Source organism: Panulirus ornatus, chromosome 52, assembly GCF_036320965.1.
Source record: "Panulirus ornatus isolate Po-2019 chromosome 52, ASM3632096v1, whole genome shotgun sequence".
NCBI classification, from domain to species: domain Eukaryota; kingdom Metazoa; phylum Arthropoda; class Malacostraca; order Decapoda; family Palinuridae; genus Panulirus; species Panulirus ornatus.
Genome location: NC_092275.1, coordinates 17,603,073 through 17,625,466, shown reverse-complemented (window position 1 = coordinate 17,625,466; position 22,394 = coordinate 17,603,073). Strand labels below are relative to the sequence as shown.

The 22,394-nt window shown below is 41.4% G+C and overlaps 1 protein-coding gene across 1 annotated transcript in view; it reads left to right on the top strand.

Moving 5' to 3' along the window:
* Nucleotides 1-238: 238 nt before the first annotated feature.
* The window catches only part of LOC139765123 (carboxylesterase 4A-like), a 107,311-nt gene continuing 85,155 nt past the window's right edge, over nt 239-22,394 (top strand). The window contains 2 exon segments of the mRNA XM_071692313.1: nt 239-365; nt 637-784. The gene's annotated coding sequence lies outside the window, so the exon portion shown is untranslated.

The window sequence follows — 22,394 nt, the reverse complement described above, 5'->3', positions numbered from 1 at the left end:
AGAGAGAGAGAGGTGGGGCAGGAGAGGAGAAGGGCTGTATAGAACGTCAAAGATTACAACCCCTCCAACCCAACACACAGCAACAAACTTCCTCGTACGTCCATTAGCTCCTTGAGTACACCGGGGCATATCTGAACTCTGGGAGAAGGGTCGGCTGCGTGCGCGCTTCGACAGGCGTTTGCGTGCGCGTGACGGAGCGAACCAGAGGGAGTGAGGGTACTTCATTGCGCGAGCAGCCAGTCTCGCTGAGGAGGTTGAGTCCGGAGGATCTGTAGCGCGCTGCCGCAGCAGATCAACCAGCCTGACTTGGCCTATTCTTTTAGTCAGTTACACGCGAAGTAAACTGCCTTCATTCCATTGAGTGTGTCTGTAGATCATGCTGTTTATGTTGTCTTTTGAGATGTATTCTTATGATAGGTGAGGATTACCCATGTTTTGACTGGATAGGTATGGAAAAATGGCCTTTAATCAGTTAAGACATTCCACATCGTCCATGAATTAGAAAAGGAAAAAGAAAGTGTTTTGACTGCATTAAGATAATCATTATAACAAATGCCGGTAAGATATAGTGACATGTACCATCGGTTTGATCTTGAAAAAAATCATAAAAAATAAATATATATAATATAATTTCAGGTAGTTCAAGGAAATAAAAGACAAATTACATCAAGCCACGTACAGTTCTCCACTGGGAATATGTGATGTGATAAATGTGACATGATAAAAAAGCCCAGTAATGTTTTCTACAGTTCTCCACTTCAGTTGAATTCACGAGCAGGTATAGGTAAGCTTGCATATCTCTTAGTTCTTCAAACGGTCTATGTTATTTTCTACCTTTAGTAAGATTATTAAGGCGATACAAGCACTTCCTTTTCAAGGACTTGTACCCTGGTGATTCTTTCGTCTCTCTCGGGCAAGATAGTGATACAGTTCACCAGACTAAAAGCACCGTAAGGGTGAAATGGCTGGCTAACTATTTCGTCTGTGAGAAACTTCTTCCACTCTTCCTAAATTTTATTGAGTCCTCCAAGACAGTATGTGCTTACAATGTGTGAAATGACTTGACAGAACCATCGAAACTACATATGTGTTCGTCACGTTACTCTTCGGTAATTAAGTAGTTACGGACAGAACGAATAGTATACATAGAGGTCATGTCTACTGTACTGACACTTGGTGTCGTTAGAGACGATGCTCTATGATAGTTTCGTTAGAATTCAGCTCGAAAAAGGAATAAGGTGAAATTTCAGACCCATTTTTCCCGTTTTCTTTTTGGTATTCTGTTTTCTTTTTCCTTTTTATTTCCATTTTTTTTTTTTTTTCATATTCTCCCCTGTTGTGCTGACTGTTCACCCTGGCTTGTGTAACATGAGGATTCATGTGTCTGTTTCTCTTAAATTTTCTGTTTCATGAGTTTTTTCTATTCCTTATTTTTTTTTCTTTTTGCTTGTTGGCTGAGGTATCAATTTACATTTTGCTTTTCGTACTTTTACCTTCCATTTTTTGTTGCTGTATCTCTGTTTCTTCGTCCCATTTTTTGTGGTTGTTTTTCTGTTTGTTCCTTCGTCCCATTTTTTGTTGTTTTTGTTTGTTTCTTCTTCCCATTTTTTGTTGTTGTTTTTCTGTTCCTTCTTCCCATTTTTTGTTGTTGTTTTTCTGTCTGTTTCTTCGTCCCATTTTTTGTTGTTGTTTATCTGTCTCTTCGTCCCATTTTTTGTTTCTTTTTTTCTCTGTACTGCTGCTGTTTCTTTCATAAAAGCTTTCAGAGCGAAATCATCCGAAATGGACAACTGCAGTCTCTCAGCAGTGGAATAATATGAGAGAGGAGGAGAGGGGAAAAAAAAAAGCGAGCCGTAATATCCCTAAGCTTTGCGCTTATCTGCCCAGCAATCTTCCCTCCTCCAGGCCGCTGTCAGCTAAAGCCGTCCACGATAAAAGTCTCGCCAGCTGGGAGGGGAAAAGTCTGCGATGATGAGTCTTAGTTAAAAGTTGCCACCACCACCACCACCGCCACAGCTGCTGCTACACCAGGCTAGGATATTTCTCCCCCTTAACCTTTTCCTGAAAATACTAATTGACGCGTGTGATGATTACACGAAAGTGCACTTGGGAACTTACTGTGTTTCATCTCACCGTGGACTCAGGAGAATTCATATATATATATATATATATATATATATATATATATATATATATATATATATATATATATATATATATATATATCGAGTAAAACCCACAGGAAGCGTCGAGCGCTTTCGTATAATTACATGGTCAGGACTGAGTATAGATAGAGAGAACCGGAATATACCACACCAGCCGTTACTGGGCGGGGCCGGCGAATGATTGAGAAACAGGTGAAGGGATTAGGGCACAGGTCACTCTCGATGACCTCAACCTCTTTCAAGTTACAAGCTCAGGTTAACCTATGTTCTTGGGAACAAATGTACAATTTTTTACACTTCTAAAGTTATCTGATTTGTATAAATTAGATAACTTTGTGTAAATATATCTTTTTAATCCATATAAGGTAAGAGACGATCCTATAATATTTTATATCCAGAATTGAGTTATTGTATGTGATAACCTCAACACTGCTCCAGTCAATTTGATGACCCAAAGTCTTTGAGTTGGACAAATATTACATTAGAGTCTTCACTATACCAAACACTATTTTCATGTTTCCTTGTGGTTTTGCCAGCGTCCTATGTACGTTCCACACTTGTGTACTTTTTGCATATATATATATATATATATATATATATATATATATATATATATATATATATATATATATATATATGTGTGTGTGTGTGTGTGTGTGTGTATTACTGAACTCCGACTGCTTGAGTGAATAGTCAGCTTTGATGAAGCTGTATCATCGTGATTTGGCTTCAAAAGAATCCAATCTCTTGGGTGAACTTCTCATTCCAAAGGAGTCCATCATTTCCCTGCTACTGATTGCGCCGCAGTCTTGAAGCTGCGGGGGCCCCGTTGAAATGGTCATGGGGTTAATCAGTTAATTGATTTTATCAACCATAATATTATAAAAAAAAACCAGGACTTTTGATATAGCTCCCGCAACTTCAAACCTGCGCTCCACTCAGGAGCAGGGAAATGGTGGATTCTCTTCGAGTGAGAAGGCCTTTGACAAGGGTGTGTTCCTCTCCGTCTGTCTCTTGACGATGATGCTCGCGATGTTACCTCTTGCAGGTAGAATCCAGTGACACACACACACACACACACACACACACACACACACACACACACACACACACACACACACACATACATACATAAACACATATGTATAGTTTCCGGGGAGTTACCAGTTTTCCCCTGCTTGTAGTTACCAGGCAAGTGAGGAGTTACATTCCATAAGGTTGTATCATCGGTGTATACAATTTCGTCCAAGAACTTCTCACTCCAAAGGAGTCCTTCCTTACCCTGCTAATGAATGCAGCGCAGCCTTGAAGCTGCAAGGTGACCATGGAGATAGGGTGGTCCTCGGGGTTATATAATAACCATGTTGATAATGGTATAGTTTTCTTAGGTATCCAATAGTGTCGTCGAGTTCCTTTCCTTTCCAAAGGAGCCCACCTTACCCTGCTCCCGCGTAGATCACAGACTCGAAGTAGCAGGAGCTGTTTATCAAGGGCCCTCATGTTGCATATGATAGTAATAATGTTATCAATATTAATCATATTAATAATGATAATATGGTTTCTTATGCTCAAAGAAAAAGTAATCATAAGAATAGACAAAAGGAGAGACTATGTGGCCACATAGTGATTTACATACGCTTTAGAACGCGGAAATAACATCACCATATTTACATCTACTCACGACGTACAAGACAGAAAACACGACGAGAAATTGGTTCCCGTGAGGAGGATACATAAGGCATGCCTACCTCATATTTCTACTTGGTCTTGTAGAGTATTCAACAGCATAAGGAAATTGACGTGGTGGTTATTGCTTTAGAGGAATTGGGTATTATATATACATGTATTTAAAGGATACTACTGGTCGAAACTTGACATGGGTTCTTGTAATTGACTGGTCATTGTCTTGCGTATCTTTACTGGCAAAGATTGAATATGTGTGTGTGTCTGTGTGTGTGTGTGTGTGTGTGTGTGTGTCGTCTGAGTGTATGGGGCCAGTTCAGATGGATGCTCGTTGCTTGTCATTATTTATTGTATATTTGTTTATGACATGATTCAGTCGTCACGCATCTCAGCTGGAGTGTTGAGCGGCGTTTTGACAGGCTATGTGACCGCCAAATGCTAGACCTGGGTGCTGGTGGTGGGTGGTGGTGGTGTGAGAGTCGTACCATTTGGCTGTATTGTCCAATCGTCAGCTGCTCTACATGGAGGCCTTGTGTCGTGGGTGTCCGGTAGCACACGACACGACAGTCAGTAGGTTTTAGATTTCTCGTTAACACCTATCTCTCTCTCTCTCTCTCTCTCTCTCTCTCTCTCTCTATATATATATATATATATATATATATATATATATATATATATATATATATATATCTCCTTCTCCCTTTCTGTTATTATTCTTTGCTCACTCTGATATTTATTCTCGTTTCTGACCAAACAGATTTTTGATAGGGATTTTATTTCCCTTCAACGCCAGGATACGTTTTTTTTTCTTTCCCTTCTTTCTTTCTTTGTTATTATTCTTTTCCCATTCTTATGCAATCGTTTCTTTCTGTTCCTCGCTGGACAGGTCTTGAATAGGCATTAGGTATCCCTTCAATGTCTAGACGCACCTTTTCTCCCCTTTTTTTCTTATTCTTTCTTCTTGTTAGTCTTCTTTGCTTATTCTCATACTGTAATATCCTTTTATTCTTTACTAAACAGATCCTCAGTTGTTTAGTTGTGCTGGAATGCCCGAGATTTCCTTCATCGTGTGCTGGTAGGTGTTCTCAAAGTGGAATGGGCATCAGATATTCGTAGAGTGAAGCGTATGGGAAATATGAGACCTCTATAAAGTGAAGCGTAGTAACGTAACAATCATGTTGTGATTTCCTAACACCACCTATCTCCATGACTGTCACTATCCGTAGGGAATATAAAAGTGGGAAATAGGATTTGAAAAGAGGGGATTCTGTCATGGAATCTCTTTTGTCTATAGGAACTACAAAGAGAATTGTATTCGGAAACCCATTCTCAACATCATCTATAAGGTAGTTGATCATCTCTTTCTCACGTCGTTGAGAAGGGTAGTCATTTATCGGTGTGTTTAATGTAAATGATTTACAGAGAGGATCCGTATACACCTACATTGATATGTCTACATTGGAACGGCTCTCAAATGTAATCAGAACGTAATAAATGCTAATAGAATAGAAAACTACATCTCTAGGTCGAAATGAGTAGATAAAGGTTATAGGCAGCTTCAAGGATGCTCACAGATATTCAGCGTTTTTGTAAACGTTCGAAGATTACGTTGTTCTGCCACTTTTTCCCCTTATATAAAAAAGAAATATCAACTACGCAAGAAATGTTGATGAACAGCTTTGGCGTCATGGTGTGAATGGACATCTATTTCTAAAAGCGTACGATAACCTTTGACCATCACCCTCAGCCTCTTCTATCCCCCCCCAGCGTGCGATTGTGAGAGGCGATATCTGTAAATGGTCTGGCAGTTAATACCCACAAAATAACGTTAAATAATAATAGGGACTGATTCGAGGCTGGTTTGAATGAGTGGTGCGCCTTTGATATTTATCCTTCAAAGAGATAGTTACTATTATAAAAGAGAGGTTAAAATGGTTTCACGAGGTGCGAAAATTGTCAGAAATCACGTTGTTAATAGATTTAGAAAACCAAGAAATTCACATTTACTCTCAACTTCCTCCTTTCATAGACATCCAAACTCAGTCACCAGCTTTTTTAGTTTCTTGCTTGACTCTACCACCAGTGCTATATCATCAGCAAACAACAACTGACTTACTTCCCAGCCCCTTCCATCACCTATAGACTGCATACTCGCCCCTCTCTCCAAGACTGTCGCATTTACCTCCCTCACCGCCTCATCCACAACAACCATGGTGACATCACACATCCATGCCGCAGAATAACCTTCTTTTTGGGACAATTCACCTTACCCTCCTCCTGCTTGTACATATACCTTACACCCTGGATGAAAATTTCTCTTTCTAGCAGCTTTCCTTCATCACCGTATATTCTTAAGACCTTAAACAAGGCATCTCTGTCAACCCTAGCATATGCTTTCTCCATTCATGGTTTGGATACAGGAAGAGGATAAGTGAGATGAGACTGATTGAGAGAGAATGCTCGTCAGAAGTGGAGGGGACGAGGTAAATGGGGATACCGAATTGGAGATGGAAGATGGAATGAAAGATGTTCTAAAGGGTTGCGGCTTGAACGTGCAGGAGGGTGTGAGGCGTGGACACGTTAGAGTGAATTGGAGTAATGTGGTATACAAGGAGCTACGTGCTGTAAATGGGCTTAACCAGGACGTATCAAGTGGTCAGGGCGAAATGAGGATAGGTGGCTCTGTTTTCGGTACATTATTTATACATGAGAGTTAGACAGTTGTTATGAGCAAACGGGGCTGTTTTTTCGTCTGTTCCTGGTGCTACTTCGCTCGAGCTAGAAACTTGAAACCAATATGAAAAGAGAAAAATGATTATCATATTGTTATGATTATCATTATTGTTATTTATAATCGCCTCCTTTGTACAAAAAAAATCTCCATCTTTCGTGTACAGCGTAACAAAAGTGGAGCGTTCCAACCACAGCCAAGCCCCCACGCTATTTCACCATTCAGTCCAATGACAGCACGTCCCCCACCGTATACCACAATGTTCGGGTTCATTCTTTCCATTACATTCCAACCTTGTATATCCTTTTCGCTTGCCTCCTTCCCCTTGCTCTCTCCACCCTTGACACACAGACACTCCAAGTCTATCTTCCCTCATCCTCTCATGTGCTCAGATCTTTTCACCAAAGCCTGATTTGCCCTCTTGATTTACACTGCGGTTACTACCCTATCTCTCTGTCTGACATTAATTCCTTACATGAGCACCCCATATTATGCCTCTCGGACGTCTCATTTCCAACATCTCTTCCCCGTTCCTTTCTTTTATATCTAAGACGAAAGACTCGCATCTATACAACGCTATCGGAACTACTGTACCTTTAAGCATACCCATTTTTACCTTTACAAACACTGACTCCTCCTTCCAGTAGCTCTTAATGCACCAAGAACCATAGCCCCTTTCTTACATACTATGATTTACTTCAGTTTCATCCGCTGCCACATCCACTCCCAGGGACGAAAAGCACTACATTTTCTCCAGGTCTTTTCCCATCTAAATCCAGACTGTCCTGTCTCACCCATTGCTGCACCTCATCACCTCATAACGTTTGTTCCACAGCATCAGCTCTTACCTATTACACTCTCTCGCAAGAGTCTGTCACCAGCTTTTGGAACTCCTTTCTGGAGTCTTCCACCAAAGCCATGTCTTTCCCCCCACCAGCATACTGTAGAACTCCACCTTGCGCCAAGACCCTAATATTTTCCCTCCCTCACCTCCAATCCATGAACAGATTAAACAGCTATGACGACACACACGACTTTGATGCAAACTCATCTTCACCAAGGACGACTCGCCCTTCTCCCTACCTACTTTTTTCACCTCTCTTCCCTTTCTCTTCATCCCCTGCTTCTTCCTCTAGTATTCCTCCCAATCGCACACACACCTTCCCTTCTGATACTGTCCATACACTTGTCTTCTCTCTTTCACTAGCGATTTGATTTCCTTGATCTACCACTCTCTTCCTTTTCTCACAGATCCACATTTACTTCCTGCATGCAACACACTTCAACCACACAGTTAAGCACATTTTCCAATCTTCCTCTCCCCTAGTTTGATTTACTCTCGCCCTCTGCCATTACTCACCCAAGCCTCTGTTCACTACAAACAATTTCATTAGATTCTTACCTTCACAAAACCATTATTTTCACTCCTTCATTTTCACCATACGCTTTTCATTATGCCTTCATCTTCACCACACCTTCACTGCTACTTGACTACAAAAGCCCTCTTGGTCAACCTCTACTCACTCGTACTGTCCACATGTCTTCACTGTACTCTTCTGAATTACACCCTCATTTCCACAATACCCTCATCTTGATTAAGCTAGCATTTTTATTCCCTTCACTACATCCGTATCTTCACCTACTGTTATTTTCGATAGCTTCAACTGATTTCTGTTTTTAAGGTCACCATCACTATAGCAATGAAACAACTGACCTTTGACTTCTTCCCTGGAGGGTCAAAATTCGACTTTATCCACAGACAGACGAACACACAGAAACACAGATATAATACCATTATCAGTACATTTATTATTACTATTATTATTATTATTATTATCATTATTATTATTATTATTATTATTATTATTATTATTATTATTATTGTTATTAATTTTATCATTAATACTAGTATTAATACTGTCATTTATTATATTCCGCAAATTCTGTGATCACTCCAGTAATATCACTCTGTACTGATGAGGTTTATAGAAGTAGATTCAACCTGGGAGAAATGTGGTGAAGTGATTTAGTTCTAGTGGGAGGAACTCTAGGTCTCCCTAGGGACACAAGAATGTTTTAGAGTTGATATATTTCCTCCCCTTTGGTAAGAATGGGTCTCGTGTGGAGTGGTGCAGCAGTTTCTTTTTGGCGAGGGAGCGGGCGTAGGTTTAGAATGAAGCCATGACGTTTAAACACAATTGATATGAAACAAGAAAATGATATGCTTCCATTCTGTAGAAAATGATGCTGAAGCGTGAAGACCGAACCCGTAGTGGGAACAGTCGTCTGCTTCTGAAACGACTACGAATATGAAGGTTTTCGATATGTAAATAATCCGCTGGCAGCAGACGTTTGAAGGATTGCGTTTTTTTCCTTTTTTTTTCTTTTTCCTTTACAAGGAAAAACTTCAAAGGCCTGGAGGGGAAAATGGAAAGCCATGGCTGACTGATGAATGGATTTTTTCGTGTGGAAAATATTGTGTGTTTTGAGAAAGGGAAGATTATATATATATATATATATATATATATATATATATATATATATATATATATATATATATATATATATATATATATATATATATATATATATATACATATATATATATATACATATATATATATATATATATATATATATATATATATATATATATATATATATATATATATATATATACATATATATATATACATATATATATATATATATATATATATATATATATATATATATATATATATATATATACATATATATATATATATATATATATATATATATATATATATATATATATATATATATATATATATGTGTGTGTGTGTGTGTGTCTGAATGTTTGACACTTGACTGAACCTGCTCGAGATTACCCCGAGAGGCTGTATCATCAACGGTTGACGACACAATATAGTCTCGTCAAAGAAATTCTCGCTTCAAAGAAGTTCATCCCGTCCTTCTTAATGAGTGTAGAGTAGTCCTGGAGTTCCAGAAGCCCCTTAACCACACCCAAGCACCACAGACCGGAGGCCCCCCCCAGACCTTTCTTAGTTTCCCCTGACAGCTTTATATGAATTGATTTGTTCCAGTGAGAACACAGTCGGAAACCACATTCCCGAGGAATGTACGAGTTACACTTTCTCTGTTTTCTTGCACACCACTCACCTTGCAAACACTGATTCAAAGCACAAGATTCCCTTTTGCCAAAGATGTAACTTCTCTCAATTATTCACCCGTATTCCTCCCTCACATACATACATACAACAACACACTTTTTGACTTGTCTGATGGACGTGGCTGGTTTCCTAGCCGATAGAAGGGAATCCATAGAACGAAGAGGTAAGGCAAGGTATGGATAATTGTTATCGGAATTCGAAGTATCGACGAGGCTGTACTGTTGTCAGGCTTAAAGAACGAGAGGAGTGTTACTGAGGAGTTTGTGTGACAAAGGTGTCCAGTTCTCTTGAAGGTGCAGGATCCCCATATGTTATTATAGAGGTGTTGCCGGACTCTGCCTGCTTGGAATTAGAACGCGAAAGTATGTCGACTTCAACAGTCGGAAGGGAGTATAGTCTCTCTGAAGGAACTTCTCAGTCCAATGGACTCATTCCAAAGGAGCCCCAACTCTTTGACATACTACCAGAAGACTTCTAAAACTTCCGTTTTCTGTTCACGTTTTCCATTTCGTCAATCGGTCTATTCCATTCGTCCACTTCTCTTGGATTTTAAAAGTATGTGTTGTCTTTGCATCTTTTGACGAACTGCTTCACTGTGTTCGTTATGAAACCATAAAATCAAAAAAGGTTTGATTGGGTCACCCCTTACTCTTTTCTCATCCACTGAACTAATTTAAAGCCTCAGACTTTTCCCGGTGACTCGGTTCTCTAAATTCTGGTATTATCATCCTTCTTGCGCTCTTTTAGACCTTCTCCATTAGTTCTTTGTGTTTAAGTGTTATGACCAAACTTGAGAAACATATTCTAGGTTTGGCCTACTGTAGGAAAGCAACTATTTGCTGAATATTTTCATCAATGCACCGTAATGCAGTTTTGATATTTGTTAGCAGACAGAAAGTTTGTCTTCTTTGATATTCTCTTTAGGAGTTTGTTATTCTTACGTTTGTGCTAAGGGGAGAGAGTCTTTGATTCGTATTGCCTCGTCTCTTAACCCTATATATACACCATGTCATTGCTCTTATTTGTACACACACACACACACACACCAGCTTAAGCCAAGTACCCAAATATCGACCAGCCCCGGGATGAGTATGAGGAGCTGGGATTGGTTGTGGACCGACTGCCACAACCAGGATTCGAACCAGGGCGGGCTGGGCGTGTGTGTGTTGTGTGTGTGCAAGAGAGAGAGAGAGGAGTGTGTTCTTATATAAGCCCAACCGACCTGAATTTATACGAAGAAGAATTAGTTAGTTGTATATATATTCATTGCATAAGAAACGTATTTATTGCCACGAAAGTAATAATCACGAGTGATTATAATTACTCTCAAAGTTGTCGCCGATGAATGGTGAAGCTTCACAGGCAGTGGCATTTACGTGCAGACTCACCATTACCTCTGGATGAGCCAAGTTACAGTGGCGACTTGAACGCTAACACTTCCCTCGCTCACTGTGGCTCGCCACTGTCCTCACTCCAGCATAGACAGACTGACGACACTTCCCTCTCACCGACTTGACAAACCTTGAGACTAAAGTACTGCCTCCATTCTAACTGAAACATATCACTGTCTCCTGCCTCCAGAATGGACAGTGTGGATTGGCACTGTCTCTTCTTCTTCCCCGCTCTGGGGATGGGGGTGGTGTGGTGTGCTGTGTGGGGAGGTAGGCAGGTAGGTAGGTAGGTAGGTATACGTGTCTTCCCACCTGTTCATCAGACGAGGCTAGACTTATCCTTTCATAAGAATGAACGAGGAAGAGAAAGAGCCGTGTACCCAGGCAACGAGGGCCAGAGAGAATATTACAGTGACCGTCAGGCTCTTGGAGAGACGAAGGATTTAAAGTCTCCTACTTTTTTTTTTCTTTTTTTTTGCAGTCTTTGATATCACAGAAAACTGGAGGAAAGGGGATATGTATATATTTTTTTTATGTTAACTCAAGATTGCAAGGGCAGCTGAGGCCCCTTAATCAATACCGTCCCATTAACGTATATAGATATCTTAATCTGAGCCAGGTACGTATTTTGTCGATCAAACCCGAAAGGTGGATGAACAGCTGAGTTGACTGTGGACCCCCCTGCCTCAACCAGGATTCGAACCTATGCGCTCGACCCCTGGGTGGCCCTTGAATGCGTCACGGTAAGGAACCCTAACCGCTACACCACGGAAGTCTATATATATATATATATATATATATATATATATATATATATATAGAGAGAGAGAGAGAGAGAGAGATAGAGAGAGAGAGAGAGAGATTGGCAGGTGTCCCTCACCTTCATATAACACAGCGACAAAATTCGTCTGGAAAGCTGACTGGAAACCCTTTGGAGAGTTGGGGGTAAAAAAAAGATCATATTTCTAGCGGACGTGCAAAACCTTTTCTGCCATTAGGTAAGGCCTCCTTTGCGCCGGATACATTTTGTGTGCGTAAAACTTTGCTGCTTAATAATTGGCAGAGCGTCAGAGGATAATCTCCAGAATTGCGAGAATGAAGAAAGTTGCTGACTGGAAAGGCTTTTGGGGAGGGGGAAAAAAATACCGTGATGAGCTTTTAAAAACTAGACGAGTCTTGGACTTGTTCTCTGCTGTCCAGGGTGACGGGGAAGACCTGAGTCTTGTGTGTGTTGGCCAGGAGAGAACGGAAGTGGGAGGAATGGCTCGGGTGTACTGCTTGGACAGGACTTTAGGACTCCTCAAGTCTTCTATATGCTCTCACAGGAGTGTGTGTGTGTGTGTGTGTGTGTGTGTCCCATATACTTGCGAATGACTTCAGATATTACCGAGGATTACCCTATGTCCGACCCATGTTAAGACCATACAGGTCTATCATTTCATATCTGTAAATTCTATTTTCTATAAATCTCGTTGGGGAAGTACACTACAAGGGAGGGTGGTATAGGTGAACAACGCGTCGAAGTGCTGCTCCTCTTTCCCAACTTTCAGAAAACGAGGGACTACGATCGTTAAACCCGTCACTGATATAGGCTGTTGTACCCTTCGCGCGCGCAATGTACCTTTTGAAGTATACTTCGTAAAAGTCAACAACGGGTCCACTTGTGTCAGCTTACGTTCATATTACCATCAGGAGTCCGCTTTTTGGAGGCGCTCATCTTGATTGCGTTATAATGTATATATATTTTCACCTCCACATACGTCGCTTTATCATTTCCATTTGGAAGTGCATCTCTAAACGTTCGTGAAATCATTGTATATATATTTCACTATTATTGCTGTATCCTCCGTTTCATATATCTAGAAATGCTAAAAAAGTCCCCCCCAAAAAATGGTCCTTTGATTTACATAAGTGATCTGTAGTACACACGACTGTATGTCTACTGTGCTGAAAATTCCTTCCACGCTGCATCATATGCAGTTACCTGCATTACGAAAAGCACACGCGCAGTTACCTGCATTCCAAATCACAAAGATCCCAGCGAGTTACGTGATTGCATGAGCGGTTTTCATGAAGTCTCAAATGATTAAAGGACGTGGAGAAATTAACTCCAGCGTTTGGTATACGTCATATCAGTGTTTGAGGAACCGGGAAAAGACACCTTCAGAGCCCAAGTGATATTTGTGTCTCTTGTTGGCAAGACCGAATTACTACAAAGAGAGAGAGAGAGAGAGAGAGAGAGAGAGAGAGAGAGAGAGAGAGAGAGGAAAGTGTTGGTGTAGCCTTGCAGTAGCTGGATAACATAAGCTTGGGTTTTAGGAATGAAGCTGGAGTGCAAGTTTGCACGTGCCTTGATGTACACAGAGGTAGCCTTTATCAGAACCTCATATGATTATGGAGTGTAGGGTAGATGTGTGCCTCTTCGTCTGGTGGAGTCTCTGTGAGATTTCTGAAGCTTCTGTTGGTCTGGTGGGGTCTCTGTGGTTATTGTCAGTATGGTGATGTACTTGTTGGTGTGGTGGTGTCCTTGTTAGCTTGGTGGTGTACTTGTTGATGTGGTGGTGTCCTTGTTTGCTTGGTGGTGTACTTGTTGGTGTGGTGGTGTCCTTGTTTGCTTGGTGGTGTACTTGTTGATGTGGTGGTGTCCTTGTTTGCTTGGTGGTGTACTTGTTGATGTGGTGGTGTCCTTGTTTGCTTGGTGGTGTACTTGTTGATGTGGTGATGTCCTTGTTTGCTTGGTGGTGTACTTGTTGATGTGGTGGTGTCCTTGTTAGCTTGGTGGTGTACTTGTTGATGTGGGTGGTGTCCTTGCTGGTATGGGAGGGGCCTTGTTTTTGTGTTGGCCTTGATGGTAAGTTGGTGTCCTTGCGTCACGTCATCCTCACACCTTATCCTAAAATTCGAGAGAAACGAACTTTGCCTCTAGCTACCATGCCTCAGTAGCCTAAATATCGGGGAAAAGATCCAGAAAAGCGAGAAAGAAAGAGAGACAAAAAAAAAAAACAATAAATTCTAAGACTGAATTGTAATCGTATTAATGATATGTAAATGATATGCCGACTCTCTCAACAGGTAAAGTTAGGCTCTAACTCGTGTGTCAATCGGCTTTAGCTGCCTATACTACCACCCAGCAGTTTCACTATATGGAAAATAGATATAACGTGTATATATATATATATATATATTTATATATATATATATATATATATATATATATATATATATATATATATATATATATATATATATACGTTTTTTTTATTTTCTTTTATTTTTCATAACAGGGAACAGAGAAGGGGGCCAGGTGAGGATGTTCCCTCGGGGGCCCAGTCCTCTGTTCTTAATGCTACCTCGCTCACGCGGGAAATGGCGAAAAGTATGAAAGAAAAAGAAAAAATATATATATATAAAAAAGAACTAAGAATACTGTCCAGGCATCTAGCAATCATTTGTATTAATCAGTACTGATGGTACGATAGCATTATTGAATCGTAATATGATTGCATTGGCCCATTTACATTCATGCTAGATTTATGTATCCGTGTTTGCAGTTTTATGTACGCTCATGAATATATCTGTGTATACGTGCGTTCTGCTTTGTTGTGGAGCTTATTCATATTTGTATAATTCTCTCGTGTATTTGTGGATGGATGGCTGTGGATGCTTTCGTACGTCTGTCCACGAGTTCGCGTCTGGCAGACACGGGATCCCACTCCTTTTTTTTTATGGCTGGCCTTGAGCCAGGATGGCTGTCATTCCGTTTTCTACACCACCCCTCTACAAGAATATGTTCGTTTGTAAGTTTCACGTGAGTCCTACCCCACCATTTCGACAACCATGATTGGTTTTATAAGAAATAAACCAGTGTTGTATCTTTAGATCAGCCTTATCCCCAGCAGTGGAAAGATAAGAAGACGTATTTCTCTTTTGTTATATATATATACAAGGGACACAAACTACCCAGCCGCGTTTCGTAGAGTTATGGGACTGGTCCCAATAAGACATTTGCTTCCATCACTGGCATCCGGGTCTTCCTTTGTGGGACTCTGTTTCCATCACCGAAAGGTAATGGTGAGATAATCTCAATAACTTGGCCTGTTTTATTTTTTTCCTCTATTTTTCGTAGTGTGTTTTTGTCTTCGTCTACGGCGGAACTCTGGCAGGCATGTAGGGTTATAGAGTGGAAACAAGCGTACCAGTTCACAGAAGGAAGTTATTGTATGCCTCACAGTGTGCCAGGGTTTGTTATATTTGTGTGGATGTTATTTTTTTCTAAGTTTATGGTTTGGACCAAGTGGTCTCGTGTGTGTGTGTGTGTGTGTGTGTGTGTGTGTGTATGGTATTTAGAGCAGTAAGAACGGTCATTTCAACAGGTATTTACCATGCTTGGTTTTCGGTCTCAACTGTGCCTTTTTGCATGGAACACCCAGTACACCAACACTCAGGTGTTCTCTGTCGCTTTTTCCATGATCAAGGAGGCATCACAGAAGACCAATGCCCAAGCCACTAACCTAACATTGTAGGGTGTTAGACAAAGAATGGATGGCTATGGTTCTCGTACTCTTTAATAGCCATTATATAACTGGCTATTCAGAGGCACCATTACATAGGATTCGTTGGCTGGTTCGTTGGTTGGTTCGTTGGTTCGATCTCTCGGTTTTAGACCAATGGACTGCTTGGGTCCTAATGTTAAGGCTGACAACGTCATTTTGGAACCATCGCTCGAAGTGACTGGAAACACTCGGATCTTCAAGGTAATTCCAGGACCATGTATATCCTTTTTCTGTATGGCATGTATAGGATCCTTCGATCATCAGTGGTGAGGCAACAGTCACATTGTCTTTGCTGGTAAAGCTTTAACGAGTACTGCTTGTTACGTTCAGTCCACGATGAACGAGGAAGGGGGAAGACTTCCTTTTCAGAAATATCACAGGAAACGGAGAACCACAGATTTTTCCCCCCCTCAAGACCATACGGGATGTGCGAATGGCGTCTCCAGCCGCCTACTCTATTGCCCATGTATTTTATAGCCAGCAGGAACCAACCACAGAGCTATAAAAATCATTGTTACGAACTTTGGCCTCGTATATAAACAGCTCGTTTTAGAACCAAAAATATGGCCCCTGGGGTTCGTGACCGCATTCTGAAATAACCACAGTAATCATTTATTCATAGTTAAAAACGCCATAGTGGCTACATATCACTTTCTGGCTATGATTTTAATATCCTTTGAGTTTAATGTGAAATGGATAATATAGGGTAATAAAGGGATTTCCAATAATTCGCAGGACGATGTCTCTCCTCCTACTGCAGTTGTTGTCAGACTACGTTCCTTCTACTGCAATAGTTGTCAAGCTACATCCCTCCTACTGCAGTTATTGTCAAACTACGTTCCTTCTGCTGCAATTCTTGTCAAGCTACGTCCCTCCTACTGCAGTTGTTGTCAGGCTACGTCCCTCCTTCTGCAATGGTTGTTAGGGTACGTCCCTCCTCCTGCAGTTGTTGTCAGACTACGTCTCTCCTACTGCAGTTGTTGTCAGACTACGTCCCTCCTACTGTATCTATTATCAGGCTACGTCCCTCCTTCTGCAATGGTTGTTAGGGTACGTCCCTCCTCCTGCAGTTGTTGTCAGGCTACGTCTCTCCTACTGCAGTTGTTGTCAGACTACGTCCCTCCTACTGTATCTATTGTCAGGCTACGTCCCTCCTCCTGCAATTGTTGTCAGACTACGTCCCTCCTACTGCAATTTTTGTTAGGGTACGTCCCTCCTACTGTATCTCTTGTCAGGCTACGTCCCTCCTCCTGCAATTGTTGTCAGGCTGCGTCCCTCCTACTGCAATTGTTGTCAGGCTACATCCCTCCATATTGCCACTTGGCAGGCTGATACATAACGACATTTTCCCACTAGGGCAGATGTCTGACAGAAAATAAGCTTCTCGACCTAAACACGGCCTGTACAAGAATGTGTGTGTGTGTGTGAGCAGAGCAAGGCAAAGCTGGCCAAAGAGTTTCTTAAGATGACAATGGCTTCTCAGCATCTCATCTTGCAAAGTGAAGCTGCAGGCAAGAGAGTGCCACATTTTGCTGTTCCTGCTGCTTCTTTTTTAAAAGGAAGAAAATATGAATCATGCGAAGTCTTGATTTGCTACCCTGTAGTGCTGGTTAAATGTACCGAGGAGCTGAGGTGTTATTGATATGAGGGATAAATCTCACAGGGTTATTGTCATTGCACGAGAGGTTTTAGTGAAGACGCAAGTGAAGAAAATGTAATTATGGTAGTTCCATTTTAGATTATGTTTCTGCTCGTTAACTTGAAGGAAATGTAATCGTGGTCGTTTCATCTTAGACTATATTTCTCTTCGTTGATTTGAGCTATAAATATTGATTGCAAGGCTTAGAATGTTTTTCGAATTATTTGTTCTTCTGTGTGATGCTTTGCCCTCATTTGCATACACGGACGAGGCCTTGGAATCCGTAAAGACCAATACTGGTAGTCATCAGCGAGTGGAGAACCTACATCTTGCCCGAATTGCTTTAGTTTACGATTCTAAAATGTTCCCTGTTTCTCCTCTCCTCCTGAGTGATCTAAACAAAAGAAGTGGTGGGGTTAAAATCTTCCTGAAATCATATATTGTCATTACTTTAAGAATTTTTCCTTCTTATCGACTTTGAATTTAAGAAATGGACTAAAGAGCAATCTAAGAATATTTTCTCTTGTTATTACTTATAGAATTTATATTTTCTTTTGGTTATTACTTATAGAATGTCTTTTTTTCTGTGGGTGAATTTGTTTATATGTGTCCTGAGAGACTATGGCTGTGCTAGGATGGATATAATTGTTAACCCCGAACCTTAACCTTAGGCGTCAAGAATATTAGAGGTGAGAAATTAGTCGGATTTGGGATAGTCTGGTTCTGGTCATTGTACTCGCGCATTCCCGGTCAATATTCTGGTTGCTTTCATTATTTGGTAGGTCGCCGGCCTCCGAGGCTGGAAATCTCTTTGGTGTCGCTGAAACCACTTTTTTTTTCAAAGTTTATGTTCCCAGTCGGACGAAAGATGAGTTTGATAGAGGATCTAGATTTGCTTTTGCTGATCATAGATTGATTAGATGATTGAAGACTAAGTCGGTAAAGTCATTCTTAAGCTTGCAGTACGTAGAGAACCGTCTCATAACATAGTGGTCTTCAAATGCGAATACATTCCTCTGAAATTTTTCTGCTGTCTAGACTTCTAAATTATGGGAGCTGTCTGTTAACGCCTTTGTGTGTTTTGGGTGGTGAGTGCCCCCAGACGACTTGTGACTTTTGGATTATTATTAAAGAAAATAATTCATCTAGAATTCCTTAAGTTAAATAAAGACTGAGAAACGAGTCTTGTCACTGGAAAACGCTGCTTCTGCCTGAGCCACAGCGACGAGGGAACAAATGTTGGTTTGATTTTGAGAGACGACTTAACAAGGCATAGCTACAAAGGAGGTGTTATGGTGACTGGTGTAGCTTCGTCGACGCTATATATATATACTGTAGGTCGTCATCCATCAGGCAGTGCTCATCTCTTGACTTCGAACTCTTTCCTCTTCTTACTTCGAACTCTTCGGCGATGATCCAGCGTTCTTCTTTCTCCAGTCGGACAACTTTCACATGTCCTTCCTGGACGAGGTTCTTCTCTTAGAGTTATGGTCGAAGTCAACTTCCTTGCGCTCCACGGGCGGCTCCAACTTCGTTACTGTTGCATTACCTTTGCAACATTTATCATCGTCAGGTTGCACGCCTCCTCCTGCGCTTGGAGTCAGACTACGTTCATCCTGCTGTGCTTGTTGTCAGGCTACGTTCCTCCTACTGCAGTTGTCGTCAGGCTACGTTCCTCCTACTGCAGTTGTGGTCAGGCTACGTTCCTCCTACTGCAGTTGCTGTCAGGCTACGTTCCTCCTCTACCGTCCAGCAACCTCCTCCTCCTCCTCCTCTTGCCACAACTTCGTCAGGTCATCGCTGGTGGACGGGATGGTTTACCCTCAATAATGCGCGGCGGTAGGAGAGATGTCAAGCCATACTTCACCATCCCTCGTGTCATGAATAGCCTGAGTGTAGGGGGGGCCCCCAAGGATATATCGTCTCCCCCCCATCATTCTCTCTCTCTCTCTCTCTCTCTCTCTCTCTCTCTCTCTCTCTCTCTCTCTCTCTCTCTCTCTCTCTCTCTGCAGGATCGATTTGGAAAATCCGGTCGGTGTGTCTCTCCTTAAACTCACTTATATAGCCTAGCATCAGCTACTTCCTCTGTTCCATACGCTGTTTCTCAGCAGTGCGAGGGAGCGCCTCCTTGCCCCAGCTGTACCTGTGGTCAGAGCAGAGACCACACTCTTGCCCCAAGATACAGCTGTAGCTTTGTGTGGGTCAGGGACCAGCTTCTTGCTACAGCTGTAGATGTGGTTAGCTGTGGTCAGTTAATTAAGGGTTCGATCCTTGTACCAACCAGACCTGTCACTATGGATAGGAGAGACGCTTCACATCCGGCCACAGCAGTGGGCTTCCTCTCTGGCCTCCAACACGTTGTTAATGCAGTCGATCTCTCGTCCTTGACCCCGAGATCAATGCCATCTCATTATCATGCATGAAATCAAAGTCCGTGTCTTCCTTTATACGTCTCTCGAGAAGTCAAAAATCTAACGAAGTCTGTCCTTCCTGAAGTCTATAGTTCCTGAAGTCTATCCTCCCTGAAGTCTGTCCTCCCTGAAGTTTGTCCTCCCTGAAGTCTATCCTCCCTGAAGTCTATCCTCCCTGAAGTCTATCCTCCCTGAAGTCTATCCTTTCAGATCAGCGAACATTGTCACACAGGTCCCCCCCCCCCCCTTGCAGAAGGCCCAATATATACCCATCATTATGGGGAAAAAAAATGACTTCACCACATCTGAACAATTCAGTGTTCAGTTCTCCAACTCGTGAATTGCCAAGTCACCTCACCTCACCTTTTGGCATCTACAAGACCCCGAGATACGATGAGAATCATCCATAATACTCTCGTCTACAATATATTATCTTGCTCCTAGACCTCCGTGCGATATCATTTGGCGAGCCAGTGCGCGGTATTTTATTGTCAGGGTTGGAGACGGCGGCAGCAGATAGCAGGTATCGATCACATGATCTTCAGTTAAGGTCGCGTTTGGACGAGGCTGCAAACCCTCCTGAGGGAGGAAATTCACTCGCCACTCGCTCCCAATTTCACAGAGATTTTGCTGCAGATTAATTTTCTGGGGTTGACATTTTCTGTCAGTTCGAACACGGTCCACGGCGGATTTTCTTTCGTATGATTTTATTTTCGGTTGATCTGTAATGCATATATACAAGCAACACTTTTTATAGGTTGAAGATTGTATTGATACCTTATATATATATATATATATATATATATATATATATATATATATATATATATATATATATATATATATATTTCTTTCTTTTTTCTTTCAAACTATTCGCCATTTCCCGCGTTAGCAAGGTAGCGTTAAGAACAGAGAACTGGGCCTCTGAGGGAATATTCTCACCTGGCCCCCTTCTCTGTTCCTTCTTTTGGAAAATTAAAAAAAAAGAAACAAGAGGAGAGGATTTCCAGCCCCCCCGGCCCCTCCCCTTTTAGTCGCCTTTTACGACACGCAGGGAATACGTGGGAAGTATTCTTTCTCCCCTATCCCCAATATATATATATATATATATATATATATATATATATATATATATATATATATATGAACCAGGGCATGTGAAGCGTCTGGGGTAGAAAGTTTTGTGGGGCTTGGATGTGGAAAGGGAGCTGTGGTTTCGGTGCATTATACATGACATCTAGAGACTGAGTGTGAACGAATGGGACCTTTGTTGTCTTTTCCTAGCGCTACCTCGCGCGCATGCAGGAGGAGGGGGTTGTCATTTCATGTGTGGCGACGTAAGCACAGTTCATGGTATCAAGAATGCACCAAAAGCCACAAGTGGTTCCTCTTCAAGCAAGATTTTCCCTTCAGCGAGGTTATAGCGTTGCAAATGGTCGAAAAGGAATTCTCTCTCACCCAAAAGGAATCCATAATTACCTTGTTCCCTGGATAGAGTTCAGCCTCAAAGCTGCTGCAAGGGAATATGTTGTGATTATATATATATATATATATATATATATATATATATATATATATATATATATATATCTATATATATATATATATATATATATATATATATATATATATATATATTTATATATATATATATATAACGAGCGCAAGATTCATTTGAGTTTTCAGCGTTGCGTAAGGCAAACATATTAACAGAGTATGACTATTTGATTTGCGTTTTTCATTTTGTGGTTTCGTGAGCAAACAAATCCCGGCCTCGCCTTAGGAAAAGGAGCATTTTACTCTGAATTATTCCCGTTTTTTTTTTCTCGTGTGTGTGTGTGTATATGTGTGTGTGTGTGTGTGTGTGTGTGTGTGTGTGTGTGTGTGTAATCAAAAGGGAGACTCTGAACCGATGCTGTGGTTTGTTGATTTTCCCTCCTTAACAAGTTATGGCTTGAAGCATCTCTTTTTCCTCCTCCTCTACCCTGTTTTCTTCTCCCAGTTGTTGACTGGAAGTGAGAGAGACATTCTTAGTGACCTGTATGACGTATGGAATGGTCGTAGTCAGACTAGTGTATGGGGGGGGGTGAGACCAGCTGATGTAACAACCGTTTAACGATCGTCATTTCCAAGTTAGGTCATACCGTCGTAGACAACGACTCGGTTGTAAGAATTTCACTGTCAACCTTAAGGTAAGACTGTTGACCAATACGTGTCATAGGAGCGAAGACTTCACGTGACTTCAACAAATGACGCAGTAGAGATACCATTGTATGGTTCAATAGTTCAAGGACCAGGGGGTCAGTGGATGTCACGTGGAGCCAGAGGATGTCACAGGAATGTCGGATGATGTGTTACAGGGATGTCATAGTGCGTCAGGGATGTCAGAATCGGTCGTGTCGTGTAACATAGGATGTCACAGCCAACCAGAGGATATTACAGTAAGCTGGGGTTATGTCACAGCGAGTTACAGATCTTAAAGTAGATCGTGTAATAGATAGGGGATGTTAGTTGGCCTGGAATAATACGATAGACCAGAATATGTCCCAGTAGATTAAGGAAGACTTCTGTGTACTAGTTGGTGTCGTAATGAACCAGTGAGCGTTAGAGTAAACTGGAGATTCTCACTATAGGCTAGGGCGATG